A 19,711-nucleotide genomic window follows, 5' to 3' on the forward strand; every position below is an offset into this window, starting at 1 on the left:
CTATTATTAAGTTTTTACTAAAATGTCTACTATGATATGTCATCATGCACAGCAAGGAAAGCTTTTAAGTATGAACAACCATAGAAACAATTTCTTGTTGTTGGACAGATTGTGGAGTAAGGAGATGACATATCTGAGATGTGCAACAGCTGTTGATCTGCAACATGACTAAAAGCTTCAAGGAATGCCTGAGGCAAACCAGAGAGAGCTACATTGGAGACAGCAATAAGTGGAAAGCAGGTGATTATAGAGAATCAAAGGGCCACTGAGACTTGGTCTATACTTTTCCTACAGTAGTCATAGATTTTACAGCCAAGCTACCTGCATGTAAAGCAAAATGAAACTGTATCATTCAGGAATATATCTGAGATTATTTTCTGCTTTGTTTATTAATGAACTAATTTTGTTGTTGTTTCAGTGCTATTGCTTGCCTACATCTGTTATCAAGGGGAGCAAGTGAATATTTAAACCTGATTTAATTTTTTTTCTGTATCCAGTTTTCTACCTGGACAGAACAAGATTGACCTAATAAACACATTTTCATCAAAAACCTAAGTCCAAGAGAGTCCAAAGGTGGTTGCAGCATGACCCATATTAGGCAGGAGCATGAGTAGAACCTCGAAAGACTGCCAAGATTCAAGATGTTTCTTGGTTCAGTTGGAGGAAATGTGGAGTTGCTTTATGAGATCAATTTTGGGTATTTAGGTGGGCAAGTCCAAGAATCAGCATAAGTGTATATTGTGTTCTGGAGAAAAGCTCTAACTCTTGTAACCATACTAGTTATTTTTTTTAGCAACAAAGTTGGGCATGGGTTCTAGGTTAAAGGAGATCTCTGAATCAAGTTTTGTCTGAGCATTTTCAGATAATTTTTTCAGATTTTAGATTTCAGATAATAATTTAATTAGAATAAAATAATTAGAATTTAGGCATTACCTAGTTCTTTCCAGAGAGACTTTCTCATATGCACATTCTATTTGCTACAAGTCCATTCATATTACTGTGTATTATATAACAAAATAAATTCTAAATTAACAAATTTTAAATAACCCCTGGAAAATTCATCTTTAGGATCTTAAGAGTTGTGATTAAAACATAAGAAGGCCTTGCTTATTGTGTTTAGCACAGTCCTTAGGCCATACTGAATAGAAGGAGAAGACTGGGTGTTAGAATTTTAGGTACAAATGTATGATAGTGGAAGGGGAAGAAAGAAATTTATTTTGTTACCAGAGATCTCTGAAATCAGGTGATAAGTTCACAGGATAATTGGTCACAAATTGGAAGGGTCCTCACCCTCATTTTACAGATGGGGGAACTGAGACTGGGTAGATTATGTGTTTTTCCTAAGCTCCCACAATCGAGGAAATATTTGAATCAAAGTTCTCTGACTCCAGAGATAGAGCTGAGGAAACTCAGTGTTCCCAGTGATGGTTTAAATAAAAAGAGGAGAGAAAAATTTGTTGTTAGTTGAAGTAAAACTTAAAAAAAAAATAAAAGTGAGTAAGGACCCAAATCCCCTAAATTATTTCCAGGGAGGAGCTAATTCTAGGAAAGCTGCAGTAGTGACAACACATGCCACCCAGGAAAGGATCTTTACAAAGTAATTCAGCATATTTAATGGAAACAGAAAAAGTAAGATTCCCATGCCTTTCAATATAATTCCCTAAAATAAATATTTTCAAATCATCCAAATAGCTTCTGAGAACTCCAAACATATTGAGAAATTAAATGAGCCTATTATGCAGAAGGATATGAAACAGATATTAGGATCTAGTACAATTGAAAGGAAATTAGAAGCCCTGGAATCTAGTCCTTTCACTAGCATTAATAAATGTATATCCCAGGACAGTGATGGCAAAACTTTTAGAGACCACATGCCATGACCTGACCCCCCCAACCCCTGACTGAGCACCAAGCTTCCTGCTTTTCTCCCACACAAGGGAGGGGAAAAGTCTTCCCAATGGAATTCTGGGCAGAGGGGTGGGTGATGTGAAAAAATGTCCTTAGCAAAAGAAGAACTAGGAAAACATGGTTCACAGAGACTGATACATTATAGCATAATCAAATGTAATAGACCTTTCTACCACCTGCAATGCAATGACCCAAGACAATTTAAAGGAACTTTTGAGAAAGAATGCTGTTCCCATTCAGAGAAAGAACTGTGGGAACAGAAACACAGAAGAAAAACATATGATCAATCACATAGTTTGATAGGGATATGATTAGGGTTTTAATGTTAAAATATCACTCTTCTGCAAATATGAATAACATGGGAATGGGTTTTGAACAATGATACATGTATATCCCAGTGGAATTTTTTTGTCAGCTATGGGAGGTGGGAAGGAATGAGGGGGTAATCATAAATCATGTAACCATAGAAAAATATTCCAAATTTTCAAAAAGAAAAGAAAAAGAAAAATATCCTCTGATGAGGTGAGGAGAGGAAGGGACCATCTCTGCCTCAGTCTCTCTGCCTTTCTAGAAATGAACTCTGGCAGGGGACAGTGCTAATGTCAACAGAGTACACTCTGTATTTGACACACATACCATAGGTTCACCATCACAGACCTAGGGCAAGTATTGTAGCTTCTATGTTTCTAAGTTTCCTTACTTGATAAATTATCTATCTAGCTCTTTAATTATCTCTGACTTAGCATGTTCAAAACTGAATTAATTATCTTTTTCTCACAGTACTTCCTACTTCTAGACTGTCTACACAATTATTGCTGAAGGTACCCAAGATGACAATTTCCAAGTTATCCTCAATTCCTTATTCTTACCCTTCAAATACAATCTATTACCAATTACCATTTCTGCAAAATCACTCATGTACATCTTTCACCTATACAGACATAAAATAGTTTAGATTCTTGTGAATTTTTTCTTGGACAATGAAAATAACCTTCAAACTGATGTTGCCTCATATATCTACCTCTCTCACTGCAATTCATGGTTCACTCCACTGCCAAAACAATTTCTCTAAGAGGTAATCACTTACCTGTTTAGTGAGTTCCAGGGGTTCCCTCTTACCTCTAGGACCAAATCTAATGTCATTTGGTATTCAAAGTTCTTAATAACCTAGCATATGACTACATATTCAGTCTTCTTACATGTTACTCTCTGAAGATCCAGCTACTTTGGCCTCCCATGCCATTCCCTAAACAAGACACTCCATGTGCTGTTTCAATTTTTTTGCACTATCTGTCCTTTTTTAATGCATTTTTGTATTTTTTCATTTAGCTTATTCATTTCCCTGGCTAATATTAAAACTCAGCTCCAATCACAGACTTTGAATGAGATCTATCCTGAACCTCTCATTTGCTAGTACCTTTCCTTTTCAGATTCATTTCATCTACTTTTTATATATTATGTGTCCCTAATACTTTACATTTTATCTCTCCATTAGAATGTATGTTCCCTGGCTCTCAGTTCTTCTCCCAAGCTTTCTGCCAGGATCCTCTGCTGTAGTCTCCTCCCTTAAACAAGATGGTGAGGGTTGCACTCAACGGATTTGGCCGTATTGGATGCTTGGTGACCAGGGAAGCATTCAACTGCAGTGGTGGAGTAGAAGTTGTGGCCGTCAATGACCCCTTCATTGACCTCAACTACATGGTTTTACATGTTCCAATATGATTCCACTTATGGCAAATTCAAGGGCACTGTAAAGTCAGAGAATGGAAAGCTGATAATCAATGGAAAAGCCATTACCTTCTTTCAGTAGCAGGATTCCCCCAACATTAAATGGGTAGATGCTGGAGCCAATTATGTTGTGGAGTCCACTGGTGTTTTTACCATCATGGAAAGGGCTGGGGCTCACTTGAAGGGTAAAGCCAAGTGGGCCATTATCTCTGCTCTTCTGTAGATGCCCCAATGTTCATGGTGGGAGTGAACCATGAGAAATACGATAATTCCCCCAAGATAATCAGTAATGCCTCCTGCACTACCAACTGCTTGGCTCCCTTGGCCAAGATCATTCATGACAACTTTGGCATTGTGGAAGAACTCATGACCACAGTCCATGCCATTACCACTACCTAGAAGACATTAGATGGCCCCTCTAGTAAGCAGTGGCATGATGGGTATGGGGCTGCCCAAAATATCATCTCTACTTGCACTGGTGCTTCCAAGACTGTGGCAAGACCGGGAAGCTCACAGACCTGGCCTTCTGTGTTCCTACTCCCAGTGTGTCCATGGTGGATCTAACTTGCCACACGGAGAAAGCTGCCAAATACAATGATATTAAAAATGTGGTGAAGCAAGCTGAAGAGGGATTCTCAAAGGGCATATTGGACTACACAGAGGACCAGGTTGTAATCTGTTAGTTTATCAGTGACATCCAATCTTCTACCTTCAATGCTGATGCTGGCATTGCCCTCAATGACCATTTTGTCAAACTCATTTCTTGGTATGACAATGAGTACAGTTACAGCCACCATGTAGTAGACCTCATGATGTACAGGGCTTCAAAGGAGTAAGTGGATGGGACTTCTAGGTAAACATTGTGGCAGTCTAGACACAGGACTCTTCCCTCTTATCACAATCTACCAATATATACTACCTCAAAAAGCCAAGAAAAAACCAAATTCATATGAACGAAGGGACTCTACAGTAGGGAGCAGCATTGAATGTATGTGGGATTTGGGCATTTCCATACCATAAGGGGGTGAAAAAGCTTCCACCAAAACATGAGATGATCCACACCCACCACACCTACAGAAACAGAGTCAGAGCCAGAGTTCTCTAGAATCAATGAATGAGCAAGGGATACCTCTAGAGTGAGTGAGGGGAACCTTTAGGTCCTTGGCAGCTGACTAAGACCACCAAAGACCTACCCCTGAGAGCATCTAAACCTGAAACCCCAGCAAGCTGAAGAGTGCAGACTATGGGTGCACATGGGAAGATGATACAGAAGAGCAGAGCAAACAGCAGAAGCTGCAGAGACTCAAGAGCTGGCCTCAGGCAAAACCCTTGCTCCTTAGATCCATACAAAGAGAGCCTGCCCTCCTCACTCAGATTTCTGACTAGAAAGGGAAAGAAAAACAGTCATAGTGATGGCAAAAAGTGCCCAGGAGAAACTTCCCAACATCAAGAAAAACAAGAAGAAGGCATTTACCCTGGAAAACTTTTAAAGAGGAAAAATGCAGAATAAAGAGGAAATAGCAGAAGAGGAAATACAAATAAATGTGCCATAACCTTCCAAAAAATGGAAATTGGCCACAAACTCTTAAAGAATTTAAATTGGAGCTTACCAAAAAGATGGAAACCTTATGGAAAGAAAAGTGGGAAATAGTTGAAAAAGAAAATAACAGTTTAAAGAACAAGAACTCCCAATTGAAGAAACCATGAAAAAGCAAGATAGAACAAACCAAAAGGGAAAATCAAAAGATTATAGCAAAAAATGAAAAGATTGTAGGAGAAAACCAGGCCTTAAAAACCAAAATTGGGCAATTGGAAACCAATGATCTTGCAAAAGAGCAAGAATTAATAAAGCAAAGACAAAAGACTGACAAAATAGAAGAAAACATAAAATATCTCATTGACACGATGACATATCAGGAAAACAGATCATGAAGAGACAATTTGAGAATCATTGGTCTACCTGAAAACCCAGAAATAAACAGAAATCTTGACATCAAAATACAAGAAATTATCCAAGAAAACTGCCCTGATGTTCTTGAACAAGGGAGCAAAATAGACATTGAAAGATTTCATAGAAAACCCTCTACACTAAATCCTCAAAAGACAACTCCCAGAAATGTAATTGCCAAATTCCAAAGCTTCCAAGATAAGGAGAAAATTTTACAAGAAGCCAAAAAGAGACAATTCAGATATCAAGGAGCACCAATCAGGATTACACAAGATCTGGCAGCTTCCACACTAAAGGACTGCAAGGCTTGGAATATGATATTCTGAAAGACATGAGAATTGGGTCTTCAACCAAGGATCATCTACCCATAAAAACTGACTATATACTTCCAGGGGAAAATATAGGCATTCAACACAATAGACTATTTCCAAGTATTTGTAAAGAAAAGAACAGAACTAAGTGGAAAGTTTGATATCCAAACATAAAGATCAAGAGAAACATAGAAAGGTAAATAAGAAGAAGAGGGAAATGGGGAAAATATTTTTAATTCAAACTTTCTTCTGTAAGGGCTTCAATAAGATCAAATTGTTTATATCAATATATGGGAAAATATTATTTGTAACTCAAAAAGTATATTCATTATTATAGTAATTAAAAGATTCATTCACATAACACATTGGAATACTAAGTGGTAAAATATGATAGGCCAAAAAAAAAAAAGAAAAAGGGAGGGGAGAATAGAAGATGGCACCAAGAGAAACTTAAAGAAATAAGATAAATAGGATAACCAATACCATACAAAGAGGAACATGGGAAGGGTAGAAAAAGACTACTATTTTTAAAAGGTAGAGGAAGAGAGTGCTAATTGTTAATACCTAAACCTTACTCTCAGTGAAACCAATTCTGAGAGGGAAGAACATCTAGATCAATTGGGGTATTGAATTCTCTCTTACCCTACAGGGAAAGTAAGAAGGGAAAACTAAGGGGAAGAAGGTGGGGGGGAGTAGGAAAATGGAGGGAAAGAGAGGGGGGGAGGGAATTTACCAGAACCCCAAAAAATAAGAAGAGAACAAAAAGGGAGGTTACAAAAGGGAACCATATTATGGGTGGGTTTAGGGGGATTGATTAAAAGCAATCCACTGGTTTAAAAGGATATAGCAAAAGAAGAAAGGACAGAACTAGAAGATGATATCAAATGCTGGGGAATACAGAGGTGGCAATCATAATTTTGAATGTGAATGGTATGAAATCACCTGTAAAACAAAAACAAATAGCAGAGTGGAATCCAAAATCCTACCATATATTGTCTATAAGAAACACACATGGGGCAGGTAGATATGAACAAGTTTAGAATTAAAGATTGGAGTAAAATCTATTGTTCCTCAACTGATAGAAAGAAAGCAGGAGTTGAAATCATGATATCTGACAACATTAAAGTAAAAATAGATCTGATTAAAAGGGATAGGGAAGGTAACTACATCCCTATAAAAGGCAATATAAACAATGAGGAAATATCAGTAATAAATATGTATACATCAAATGGGATAGCATCCAAGTTAATAAAGGAGAAAGTAGTGAAGTTGGAGGAGAAAATAGATAGTAAAACTATACTATTGGGAGACCTAAACCTACCACTATCAAATCTAGATAAATAAAATAAAAAATAAATATGAAAGAGCTAAAATATGTGAATGAAATCTTAGGAAAAAATAGAGTTAATAGATATATGGAGAAAAACAAATAGGGACAAAAAGGATACACCTTCTTTTCAGCAGCACATGGTACATTCACAAAGATTGACCATGTACAAGGGCATAAAAACATGGCAAACAAATGCAGAATAGCAGAAGTGATAAATACAAACTTTTTGAATCATAACGCAATAAACATAAGAAATAGTAAGGGCACATGGAGAACCAATTCAAAAATTAATTGGAAATTAAATAATATGATTCCATAAAATCAGTTAGTTAAAGAACAAATCCTAGAAACAATAATTTGATTGAAGAAAATGACAATGATGAGACATCCTTCAAAACTTAAAGGATACAACCAAAGCAGTACTTGAGGGAAATTTATATCCTTGAATTCATATATTAACAAATTAGGAAGTGTAGAGGTCAATGAATTGGACATATAAGTTAAAAAAACTTGAAAGCAAGCAAATTAAAAAACCCCAGATGAAAACTAAATTATAGATCCTAAAAATTAAGAGAGAAAATAGTAAAATTGAGGGTGAAAGAACTATTGAATTAATAAATAAGACTAGAAGCTGTTATTTTGAAAAAACAAACAAAATAGTACTGGTCAATCTAATAAAAAAAGAAAGAAGAAAACCAAATTAACATTATTGTAGATGAAATGGGAGACCACAACTCTAATGAAGAGGAAATTAAAGCAATCATTAAAATTATTTTGCCCAATTATATGGCAACAAATATGGTAATCCAGGTGATATGGTTGAATATTTACAAAAATATAAAGGGCCTAGATTAACAGAAGAAATGGAATTCTTAAATAATCCCATATCAGATAAAGAAATTGAACAAACCATCAAAGAACTCCATAAGAAAAAAAATGCCCAGGGCCTGATGGATTCAAAAATGAATTCTATCAAACTTTCAAAGAACAGTTAATCCCAATACTATACAAACTATTTGACATAATAAGCAAAGAAGGAGTTCTACCAAACTCCTTTTATGACACAAATATGGTACTGATTCCAAAGCCAGTCAGGTCAAAAACAGAGAAAGAAAACTACAAACCAATCTCCTTAATGAGCATAGATACAAAAATCTTAAATAGAATTCTAACAAAAAGATTCCAGCAAGTTATCGGAAGGTTATTTACTATGATCAGGTGGATTTATACCAGGAATGCAAGAATGGTACAATATTAGGAAAACCATCCACATAATTGACCATATCAACAAGCAAACCAACAAAAATCACATGATTACCTCAATAGATGCAGACAAAGCCTTTGACAAAATACAACACCCATTCCTATTAAAAACACTAGAAAGCATAGGAATAAAAGGATCTTTCCTAAAAATAATAAACAGTATCTATATAGTAGTAGTAGTAGTAGTAGTAGTCTCTTGGTAATCAAGGATGACGATTGTCTTTGTGCGTGTTCATCTGTGATAGATGAGTGTGCACAAAGACAATCGTGCATGAAGGAGATTTAAATGGAAAAGTCAATACACATAGACAGTCCCACTCTCTCAGTGTTGGAAGCCTGGGTCCATTGGCACAAAAAGTTGTTATACCTGGATATTTCCTCAGTTGCATTGGATGGCTGTGTTTTCTTTTGTGTTCCAACATGCCCTAACCACTCCACAGTGCTTTGCTGCTTCGCCATCTCAGCCATTGAACCTTCTTATTGGTTTCTTCCATCTGTTCAGCCAAAGCAGTCTTCACATGTTGGGTGAGCAAGGCCCTGGTTCACCAGGGGTCTATGACCCGATGGCTACTCTCACAAGGTTTAGCCGGCCTGTCGAAGCCAGGGTGTGGCTGCTGCCTCATGCTAGAAGCTACTAGGAGCCACAAGTGAGAGCTGGGTGTCAGGTGGGGGTCAGAGGCTGGAGATCTGCCCTAGAAGGGCACAACAAGCCCTCCATACCAGAGATACTACCCCTCCCTGAACACCCCATACACCCCAGTATCTATATAAAACTATCAGCAAACATCATCTGTAATGGAGATAAACTATATGTATTCCCTATAAGATCAAGAGTGAAACAAGAATACACATTATCACCTCTATTATTTAACATTGTACTAGAAACAATAGCAGTAGTAATTAGAGAAGAAAAAGAAATTAAAGGTATTTAAATTGGCAATGAGTAGACCAGGCTATTACTCTTAATGGTTGACATGATGGTCTACTTAAAGAATCCTAGAGAATCAACTAAAAAGCTAGTGGAATTAATGAACAACTTTAGCAAAGTTGCAGGACACAAAATAAACCCACATAAGTCATCAGCATTTCTATATATCTTGAACACATCTCAGCAGCAGGAATTGGAAAGAGAAATTCCATTTAAAATCACCCTAGGCAATATAAAATACTTAGGAATCTATCTACGGAGACAAACAGAGGAACTATATGAACACAACTACAAAACACTTTCCACACGATTAAAACTAGATCTAAGTAGTTGGAAAAATGTCAACTGCTCAAAAAATGTCAACTGCTCATGGGTAGAACGAGCTAACATAATAAAAATGACCATCCTACCCAAACTCATTTACTTATTTAGTGCCATACCCATTGAATGACAAAAACCTTTTGTTTTTAATGAATTAGAAAAAGCCATAAAAATGTTCATTTGGAAGAAGAAAAGATCAAGGATATCCAAGGAAAAATGAAAAAAAAAATGAGAAGGAAGGTGGGCTTGCAGTACCAGATCTCAAACTATACTAAAAAGCAGTGGTCGTCAAAACAATAAGATATTGTCTAAGAGACAGAATGGAGGATCAGTTGAATGAACTTGGGGGTAAGTGAACTCAGCAAGGCCGTCTATGATAAACACAAAGATCCCAGCTTTTGGAATAAAATTCCACTATTTGATAAAAATTTCTGAGAAAATTGGAAGACAGTATGGGAGAGATTTGGGATGGATCAATACCTCACACCCTACACCAAGAAAACTCAGAATGGGTGAATGACCTGAATATAAAGAAGGAAACTATAAGTAAATTAGATGAACCCAAAATATTATACATGTCAGATCTTTGGGAAAGGAAAGATTTTAAGACCAAGCAAGAGTTAGAAAATATCACATAATGTAAAAGAAATAATTTTGATTGCATTAAACTAAAAATGTTTTGTACAGAGGAAACCAATGCAAACAAAATTAGAAAGAAAGCAACATATTGGGAAACAATCTTTATAACAGAAACCTCTGACAAAGGTCTAATTACTCAATCAATTGTACAAACAATCAAGCCATTCTCCAACTGATAAATGGGCAAGTGACATGAATAGGCAATTTTCAGTCAAAGAAATGAAAACTGTTAATAAACACATGAAAAGGTGTTCTAAATCTCTTATAATCAGAGAGATGCAAATCAAAACAACTCTGAGATATCACCTCACACATAGCAGATTGGCTAACATGTCAGCAAAGGAAAGTAATGAATGCTTCAGGGGATGTGGTAAAGTTGGGACATTAATGCATTGCTGGTGGAATTGTGAACTGATCCAAACATTCTGGAGAGCAATTTGGAGCTATGCCCAAAGGTAGCTAAAATACTGCATACCCTTTGATCCAGCCATAGCACCAATGGGTTTGTACCCCACAAAGGCAATAAGGAAAAAGACGTATAAGAATATTCATAGCTGCGCTCTTTGTAGTGGCAAAAAACTGGAAAATGAGAGGATTCCCATCAGTTGAGGAATGGCTGAACAAATTGTGGTATATGTTGGTGATGGAATTCTATTGTGCTCAAAGGAATAATAAACTGGAAGAATTCCATGTGAGCTGGAATGACCTCCAAGAATTGATGCAGAGTGAGAGGAGCAGAACCAGGAGAACATTGTATACAGAGACTGATACACTGTGGTGCAATCTAATATAATGGACTTCTCCATAAGTGGCAATGCAGTGATTCTGAACAACTCTGAGGGATTTGCAAGAAAGAACACTATCTGCATTCAGAGGAAAAACTGTGGGAGTAGAAACACCAAAGAAAAACAACTGCTTGATTACATGGGTCAAGGGGGATATGGCTAAGGATGTAGACTCTAAATGATCATCCTAGTGCAAACATCAACATCATTGAAATAGGTTCTGATCAAGGACACAAGAAATATCCAGTTGAATTTCATGTGGGCTACTGTACAGGTGGGTGGAAGTGAGGGAGGGAAAGAATATGATTGTTGTAACCAAAGAATAATGTTCTACATTGAAATAATGAAATTTAAATTTAAAAAACAAACAAAAAAAATCAAAAAATATATATAAGGAGTAAAGTGGAAAGCTGTGGATCTTCATTCCCAGCTGAAAAAAGAGAGTAGTTCCACCACTGAGGTGCCCACATCCATAATAACCTATATCCCTATGCTGGCCATCCCATGCCCCAGTCACATCCTTGCCCCGAGGTATCCCTATAGTGGGGGTGGGGGGGGAGGAAGAAGCATAGAGTCTTATCTTGTGTACCATAAATAAAGTCATCACATTCAGTGCAAAACAAAAAAAAAGAATGTATGCTTCCTGAAGGAACAGTTCAATTCCATTCTTCATCAAATTGTTTTTTAATATCTAAATTAAACTCTGTCTATGATATTTAGTAGTAAACTAGTCCTTTCAAAACAGAAATATCAGCCCAATATGACCTATTTTTGATGAAATGATGCTGATTCTAATAACTTTCTCCTTTTATAGATATTCACTAACATTCTAGAATTTTAGCAGGAATCCATGTCAAGTTTCAAGCCTTCAGTTTCCACTCAGAAAAACTTTTCTTCGCTTAAGGCAACCAGAACACAATTTCAAACTGTTAAAAAAAAATCAGCAGGATCTACAAAAAGAATATTCATGACAATCCCTAAGTTCTTTACTTAAATGAAATTAGAAATAGATCCATCATCTATTTCCCTCAAATAGGATAAAATTGTGAATAAAATAAAGCTCTCCATTTAACAAAACTTTGTTATTTTATTTTTCCCTGGCAAATAATAACAGGATAGAAGCAGAAGTAGAAGAAGGGTAACGGAAGAGAAAATGTTAAGTCCTTCCTTTTTTCTGGAAAGTCATTGTTCTTTGTAGTTGGGAGTAAAGACAAAGGATCCAATGAATGTTGGAATGGGAAAAAAAAGAGTTGGGCATTTCAGCTCACTGTAAAGTAAGGGTAATAATAGAAACTACTTCCCATGGCTTTCACTTTTCCTACTCTTACTCAGCTGAGAAACTTGCCTTACATTTTAGAGAGAATTTTAAGGACATTTTCTGTAAGCACACTCATCTTCTTTCCTTCTTGTCTCATATCACTAGATACTTTTTGGCACAATCTCCTCCTTCACATGATCTCACAATAAGTGCTAAACTTATTCCTTTTGAAAGCAAGCCTCTCTGTCTACACAAATATTCTTATTTCATTTCATCTCCTTCAAAAGAGGGAATTTACCATTAATGACATGAAATCAAAACAATTCTTAGAAGTTATTTTACCCAATTATGTGCCAACAAATTTTATTTTAAGTGAAGTGGATGAATACTTACAAATATATAAATGGGCTAGACTAACAGAAGAGGAAATAGAATATTTAAATAAATCTATTTTAGAAAAAGAAATTGAATGGGCTATAAAAGATTGTACTAAGAAAAAAGCATCCAGACCAGATGGATTTATAAATGAATTTTACCAAACATTTAAAATTATCTAATTCTAATAGTAAATAAATTATTTAAAACAATTGATAAAAAAGGAGTCATACCAAATTCCTTTTATGAAATAAATGTGGTGATAATACCTAAAGCAAGAAGAGCAAAAATAAAGAAAATTATAGGCCAATTTCATTAATGAATATAGATGCAAAAATTTTAAATAAAACATTTGATATAAGACTACATCAATATGTCACAAGCATTATACATTGTGGCCAAACAGGTTCAACTAAAAACTTATTGAAGATTCAATAATTTTAATCAAATAGGAGACTATAAAATAAATCTACATAAATTATCAACATTTCTATATATCACTAACAATATCATGTAAGAAGAGATACTAAGAGTTAATCCATTTAAATTAACCACAGATTGAATGAAATACCAGGAGTACATGTTCCAAAACAAACCTAGAAAATATATTAACATAATCATAAAACATTTTCTATAAATAAAGTCAAATTTAAGTAACTAGAGAAACATTAATTACTCATGGGTGAACAGAGCCAATGTAACTAAAATGGCAATTCTATCTAAACTAATCTACTTATTCTTTGCCATACCAAATAAATTACCCAAAAATAATTTTATGGAATTAAGAAAAATAACAAAATGTATTTGGAAAAGTAGGTCACAAATATTTAAGGAAATATTGGAAAATGTTAAGGAAGAAGGTATAGCAGTAAAAAATTTCAAACTGTATTAAAATAATTAATTATAAAGACCATTTAGTATTGACTAATAGAAAAGATCAGTAGAATAGAATAGATATACAACAAATAGTCAAATGTACAATAGTAACTTTGTGTTTGACAAAGGTAAATTTCCAAGTGTTGGGAATAAAAATAACTATTTGGTAAATTTTGGCAGTGGGGAGACTGGAAAGTATTTCAGCAATTAAACTAGATAGAGAGCACTACTTAAACTACTTAACAAGATAAGATCAAAATAGATACATGACGGTATAAAGAGAAGTATTATTTTTAAAAAACTTAAGAACAAAGAGCATATATCTATCAGATTTATAGATAGGAAAAGTATTTATGAATAAACAAGAAATAGAAAACATTATAAAATATAAAATGGATCATTTTAGTATATTAAATTGAAGTAGTTTTGTACAAATAAAACTAAGGTAGCCAAGATTAGAGGGAAAGAAATAAGTTGTGGAAAAAAAAAGTTGTCAAATAGATAAGAATATAAGTCATTCCCCAATTGATAAATGGTCAAAATATATGAACAGACATGTTTTGAATGAAAAAAATAAAAGCTATACATAACCATATGAAAATGCTTTTCAATCATTACTGATTAGAGAAATGCAAATCAAAACAATTCTGAGATATCATCTAACACCTATTAGATTGGCTAAAATGTTAAAAGGGCAAAATGATAGCTGTTGGAGGAGATGTGAAAATGTGAACTGATGTAGCCATTTTGGACATCAATCTGGAATTATACCTTGTTATAAAACTCTATATACCTTTTGACACAGTAATAACACTGTTATGTTTATTTTCTAAGGTGATAAAAGAAACTAAATATTCTATAATACTTATAGAAGTTCTTTTGTGGTATGAAAGAACTGAAAACTAAAGGGATGTTGGACAAGTTGTGTTATATGCTTGTAATGGAATATTATTGGATCATAAGAAATGACAAACAATATGATCACAAAAAAACCTGGAAAGTTTTATATGAAGTGATGCAAAGTGAGTGGAACCAGGGCAAAGTTGTATATAGTAACAACAGTGTATGATGTTCAACTATAAATGACTTAACTATTATCAACCAAAAAAAATAGGATCAGAGACACCTCCAAGGAATTAATGATGAAAAAGTATATCTACTGCTATGTAAGGGACAGAGTCCAAATGCAGACTTAAGTGTAACATCCTTCACTTCATTTCCTCCATGAATTTTTCTCTAGTATAACCAATATCTGCCCAATTTCTCAACATTACAAATAAGGAAATGTGTTCTATATGATAGTATAAGTAGATTTTTTTAACATAACTAATGTGAGAATTTGTTTCTCTTAGATAAACATATTTATTATAACGTATTACATATTTGTAGCAAATCATATGTATTGTACTATCATTATGTTACATAATATAATATGTTACATATATAAAAATAAATGGTAAGAAAAGGAGAATAAAAGGATGTGAACAAATGTTTCAAAAGTTGAAACAGACACTATAGAGTGCTTAGGGCTTGGTCAGGTAAAAAGATGCCATGATCATCCAATGCATGCCAGAATCAGGAACTCTCTTTTGTCTCTTTTTGTATCTTTGGCTTGTCAAGTAATACTTAATAAATGTTTATTGACTGCTTGAGGATTATTGGAGGATCAAGTGAAATAACAAGTAAAACACTTTGTAAACATTAAAGCTATTGTTGCTGTCTTCTGTTGTCAAAGGACGACCGGGAAAGAATGGAAATACTAAGAACACTGCCATTATAAAGGAATGCTTTCTAAAGGAAAGAATTTATATGGTACTGCCTTTCATTTTCTTGCTGTCTATAGTTTTTATGTAGTACATTTTTCCAGAGATACTTCAATGTGATTTCCTTGAATTGAAACTACTGATAAGTACTCCACTTCCTGTCTCTGAAAGATGCCAGTTCTTAGAACTAAGCTTTGTTATTCTGAAGGTTTTATCACTCTTTGAATACTGACTTGTCTTAATAAGTCTACTGATTTGCAGCTTCCAGTTAAATCTGGGCCTTGGCTCTGTCTCTGTAGGTTTCTTCCAACTGGGCCTGTCAATTGCCCTCAATTACTGGCACAAATCTCCTAATGTTTGCAGATTTGACAGGGAGAAAGCTGGGTAATTGTAAAGGTGACAGAGTAGGCAGTAACAAAAACTTATGGAGGAACTGAGTTAAGTTAAGAAGAGGAGCCAAAACAGAAGAGTAGAGAAAAGGTGATGGAGATGTGCAAATGGATGCTCAAAAACTCAAGTCAGAAGAGCACAGTTCAGGTAAACAAAACTCACCATTCAGCAAAAAATCTACTTATGGTTTCCTTTTGCTGGAGGGCAGAGATGTGCTTCCTGGATTTTCAATAATGTTTTAATCAGCAATTGTACTGGAACCTATCATATTAAAATGGGGGTGAGGCTGTTTCTAGAAGAAGACATTGCAGTGCAGTGGAATGAGTGCTTGGTTTAGAGTCAGAAGATTTGAATTCTATAAAATATATCACACTTTCTGTGATCCTGGATAAGTCACAGCCTATATGAGACTATAAAATCTTTAAAATCTGAGAGTATTATACTTGAATATATCTGTAGTTCCTTTCCACTCTAAATCAATGATTCTAAATTGACAGCAACAAAAACTGATAGATAACAAGGTAAAATAAGACCAAAGAATTTTAACAGCAAAGCAATATGGGGTTTTTTAGTGGTGGGGCATGTCCTATTAATTAGCATTTCCCCTGAGTTTATTATCTTATCATGCCACAGTGTAATAATACTGACTTCAAAATCATAGCCCAAAGCCAATTTTTTAAGGCTTGGATTATTTGTAGAATGTGTTGCTTACCTAAGCAAGAACTTAGATAATTTAGAAGAATTTCTCTTTAAAATTCATATTTTATAAATGCATATTTTATAACAAAAAATCAGTAGCATAGGAATTAGCTTCAGTTATCTAAGTTTATGGAAATACATTTGCACTTGTGATGCCAAGGAAATGAAGCATTATTATACACAATTATTTAATAAGAATATTAGAAATTAGCATGTTTAGGATCACAGAATTAGAGCTGGAATATACCTTAGAGATGATCTAGTTGAACTTCATTAAATTAAATAAGATGAATATGGTAACACTTCACTTATCTGGTATCACAAGTGAATAATTTTTCCCATTCTGAAACTAAATAAGTTACAAAAGATGAACTGCAGAAATTCTTTGAAATACTTGACAAGATTCTCCAAACCAAGTCAATCCTCTTGTCTCCCCTTTACCCTTCTACATCTTCTTTCCTCTTCTTCCCCTTGTCTTTTCTTCCTTCTCTCTTGGCCCACCCCTTCTTCATCTGCTAACATAGAAACATGAATGTATATGCTATGTTCACATAGATTATGTGGGTTTTATGTGGGTATACCTAGGTGGGGCTTGCAGGGAAATATGAATAGTTTCTCTAGAATCACTTTTGCCCATCTTTTTCCAAGGGAGACTGATTCTTGTCAAGCTGGGAGAAGGATACTGAGGTTACAAGACTGGCAACTCTGTTTTTTTTCAGGGAATAGAACCAAGCTAGAATTATGGTTATCTGGTTCTCTTAATATTGTTAGTTTAGAAGAAATATAGTATGTATGCAAACTGCATTTCTAAATGGGGAAAACATGCTATGAACTATATATCCAAGGCTTTATTACCTTTACCTAAAATATCACACAAAGACCACATATTGTGAATAAAAGAGGAACACATTTTTTCCAAGCCAAAGGGAAAGAGGAATCAGAGAGAATTTATAGAGGTTAGAACGCACCCAATCATACAAAGACTGAATTAACTTTCCCACTGAGAGATCTATTTCAGCTCAATCAATGAGGACAGATAGTCTTTACCCAAGGGGAAATCTCCCAAAGTTACTAATGAAGTAAACTAGGGATATGATTGTAGTCAAATTCCTAGCACTCCTAATGTCAGCTATTTTGAAGTCTTTCTTTCCTGTAGCCTCTCCCTGAAGAGGAATTGAACCAAAGCATTTCCTTTCTTAAAACAGGAAATCAGAAGAACAAAATCAATCCTCTCCCAAACATTCACCAACTCTAATACTCATTCAGATATGGAACACTGAGTAAGCACACAATCTCTATCAATGATGATGTAAATGAGCAACTTCACTGAAAATGTAAAGTCAAGTTAGTAAAAAATGTGATGAAAGATCTATTTCACAGTTAAAAATGAAAGAGATCAATGTTTGTAAACTGCTCAGAAGTTTCATAACTTCACATTACATCAGTGATATTTTTAAGAATTACCAGTGACTTTTTTTCTTATAAGGATACATATCATTTTAACTTATTGGGTCTCTTAAAAAGTTTTTGTTTTGTTTTGTTTTTCTTTTTTTCCTCTTTCTTAATTACCATTTGATGATTCTCTCTAGTTCTGTGTTTGGGCATCAAATTTTATCTTCAGGTCTGGTCTTTTCTTTACAAATGCTTAGAATTCTTTTATTTTGTTAAATGGCCACACTTTCCCCTGTAAGAATATAGTCATTTTTTTCTGGATAGTTGATTCTTGGTTGTAGACCTAGTTCCCTTGCTTTCTGGAATATCATATTCCATTCCTTTTGCTCTTTCAGTGTAGATGCAGCCAGATCTTTTATTATCCTCAATGTAGTTCCATGGTATCTGAATGACTTCTTCTTAGCAGCTTGTAATATTTTTTTTCCTTGGTCTGATAGTTCTTGAATTTGACTATCACATTCCTGGGTGTTATCAGTTGGGGATTAAGTACAGGAGGTGATCTGTGGATTCCTTCAATCTCCACTTTTCCCTCTAGTTCTAAAATATCGGGGCAGTTTTCTTGGATAATTTCCTGTAGTGTGAAGTCCAGGATTTTTCTCCTGTCATGGTCTTCTAGTAGACCAATGATTCTTAAATTGTCTCTCCTGGAACAATTTTCTAAATCTTCTGTTTTGTGAATGAGGTGCTTCATATATTCCTCAATTTTTTCATTCTTTTAATTTTGTTTTATAGTGTCTTGCTGCCTTGTGAAGTCACTTGCTTCTAATTGTTGTATTCTGGTTGTTAAAGACTGGATTTCATCCCTGGCTTTTTGGTCATCCTTTTCATTCTGATTTTTCATCTCCTTTGCCTCATTTTCAAGCTGATTAATTTTGGCTTTCAAGACACTGTTTTCTGTTTACAGATGACTTATCTTGCTTTTTAAGTTCTTTTCCCAGTTTTCAGCCTCTCTTAATTGTGTTTTGGATTGTATTTTGAGTTCTTCCAAAGCCTATATCCAATTAGCTGGAATTTCTGTTTTGCTTGGTGTTCATTAATCCTTCTTTGTTCCATTTGCTTTTTGTTCATTGCTTGGATAGAAACTGTCATTTGTAATTTCTTTTTTTTTCTTTTTCTGTTGTTTGCTCATATTTACCCCTTATTTACTCCCTGTAGTTGCCTATGCTTTTGCTCCTCTCATTTTCTGTTGGATCTTTGGTTTGGGGCTTTTCTGTAAGCCTTCACCCGTGTAGCTTAGTCAGCAAATCTCTCAGCACAGTCTGTGGGGGAGGGGTATTGGAGCTTGAGCTTTGATGCCATCTGAAGGCTTTGATGAGATTAAGTGCAGCTGAATTGCAGAGCTGGATGTGCCCTGAGACCAAAACATTGGGGACGGGGTGGGTAATGTGGACTGTTTCTGCTGCTGCAACTAGGCAGCCTGCTTTGTGCTTTTTCTCCAACTGCTTCCCCACCACCTGTGTTCGATTCTCTGAGCCTGGCACAGCTTTGCCCACAAGGTACTCCCTCCAGACCAGCACCCTTGCCCATCCTGAGGTCCCAGCTACTGCTAGAGACTCAGTGATCTAGGTGGGGGAGGGGTCCTGGGACCTTCCTTCTGCCTTCCCCTTAAACTCAAGTGTTCTCAAATTCAGGCTTTTGTGGAGCGTACATTTTAAGTTGAGTCCAGCAGGAGGTTTCTTTGTCTCTGACCTGTTGTTAGGTTTGATTTTTAGTCCCCTAGGAGCATTTAATTTGTAA

General features: G+C 35.2%; 1 pseudogene; it reads left to right on the forward strand.

Annotated features, from left to right (window-relative positions):
- The first annotated feature begins 3,282 nt into the window (after positions 1–3,282).
- On the forward strand, positions 3,283–6,179 carry LOC107649144 (glyceraldehyde-3-phosphate dehydrogenase-like; annotated as a pseudogene).
- Positions 6,180–19,711: the final 13,532 nt, after the last annotated feature.

Source organism: Monodelphis domestica, chromosome 4, assembly GCF_027887165.1.
Source record: "Monodelphis domestica isolate mMonDom1 chromosome 4, mMonDom1.pri, whole genome shotgun sequence".
NCBI lineage: Eukaryota > Metazoa > Chordata > Mammalia > Didelphimorphia > Didelphidae > Monodelphis > Monodelphis domestica.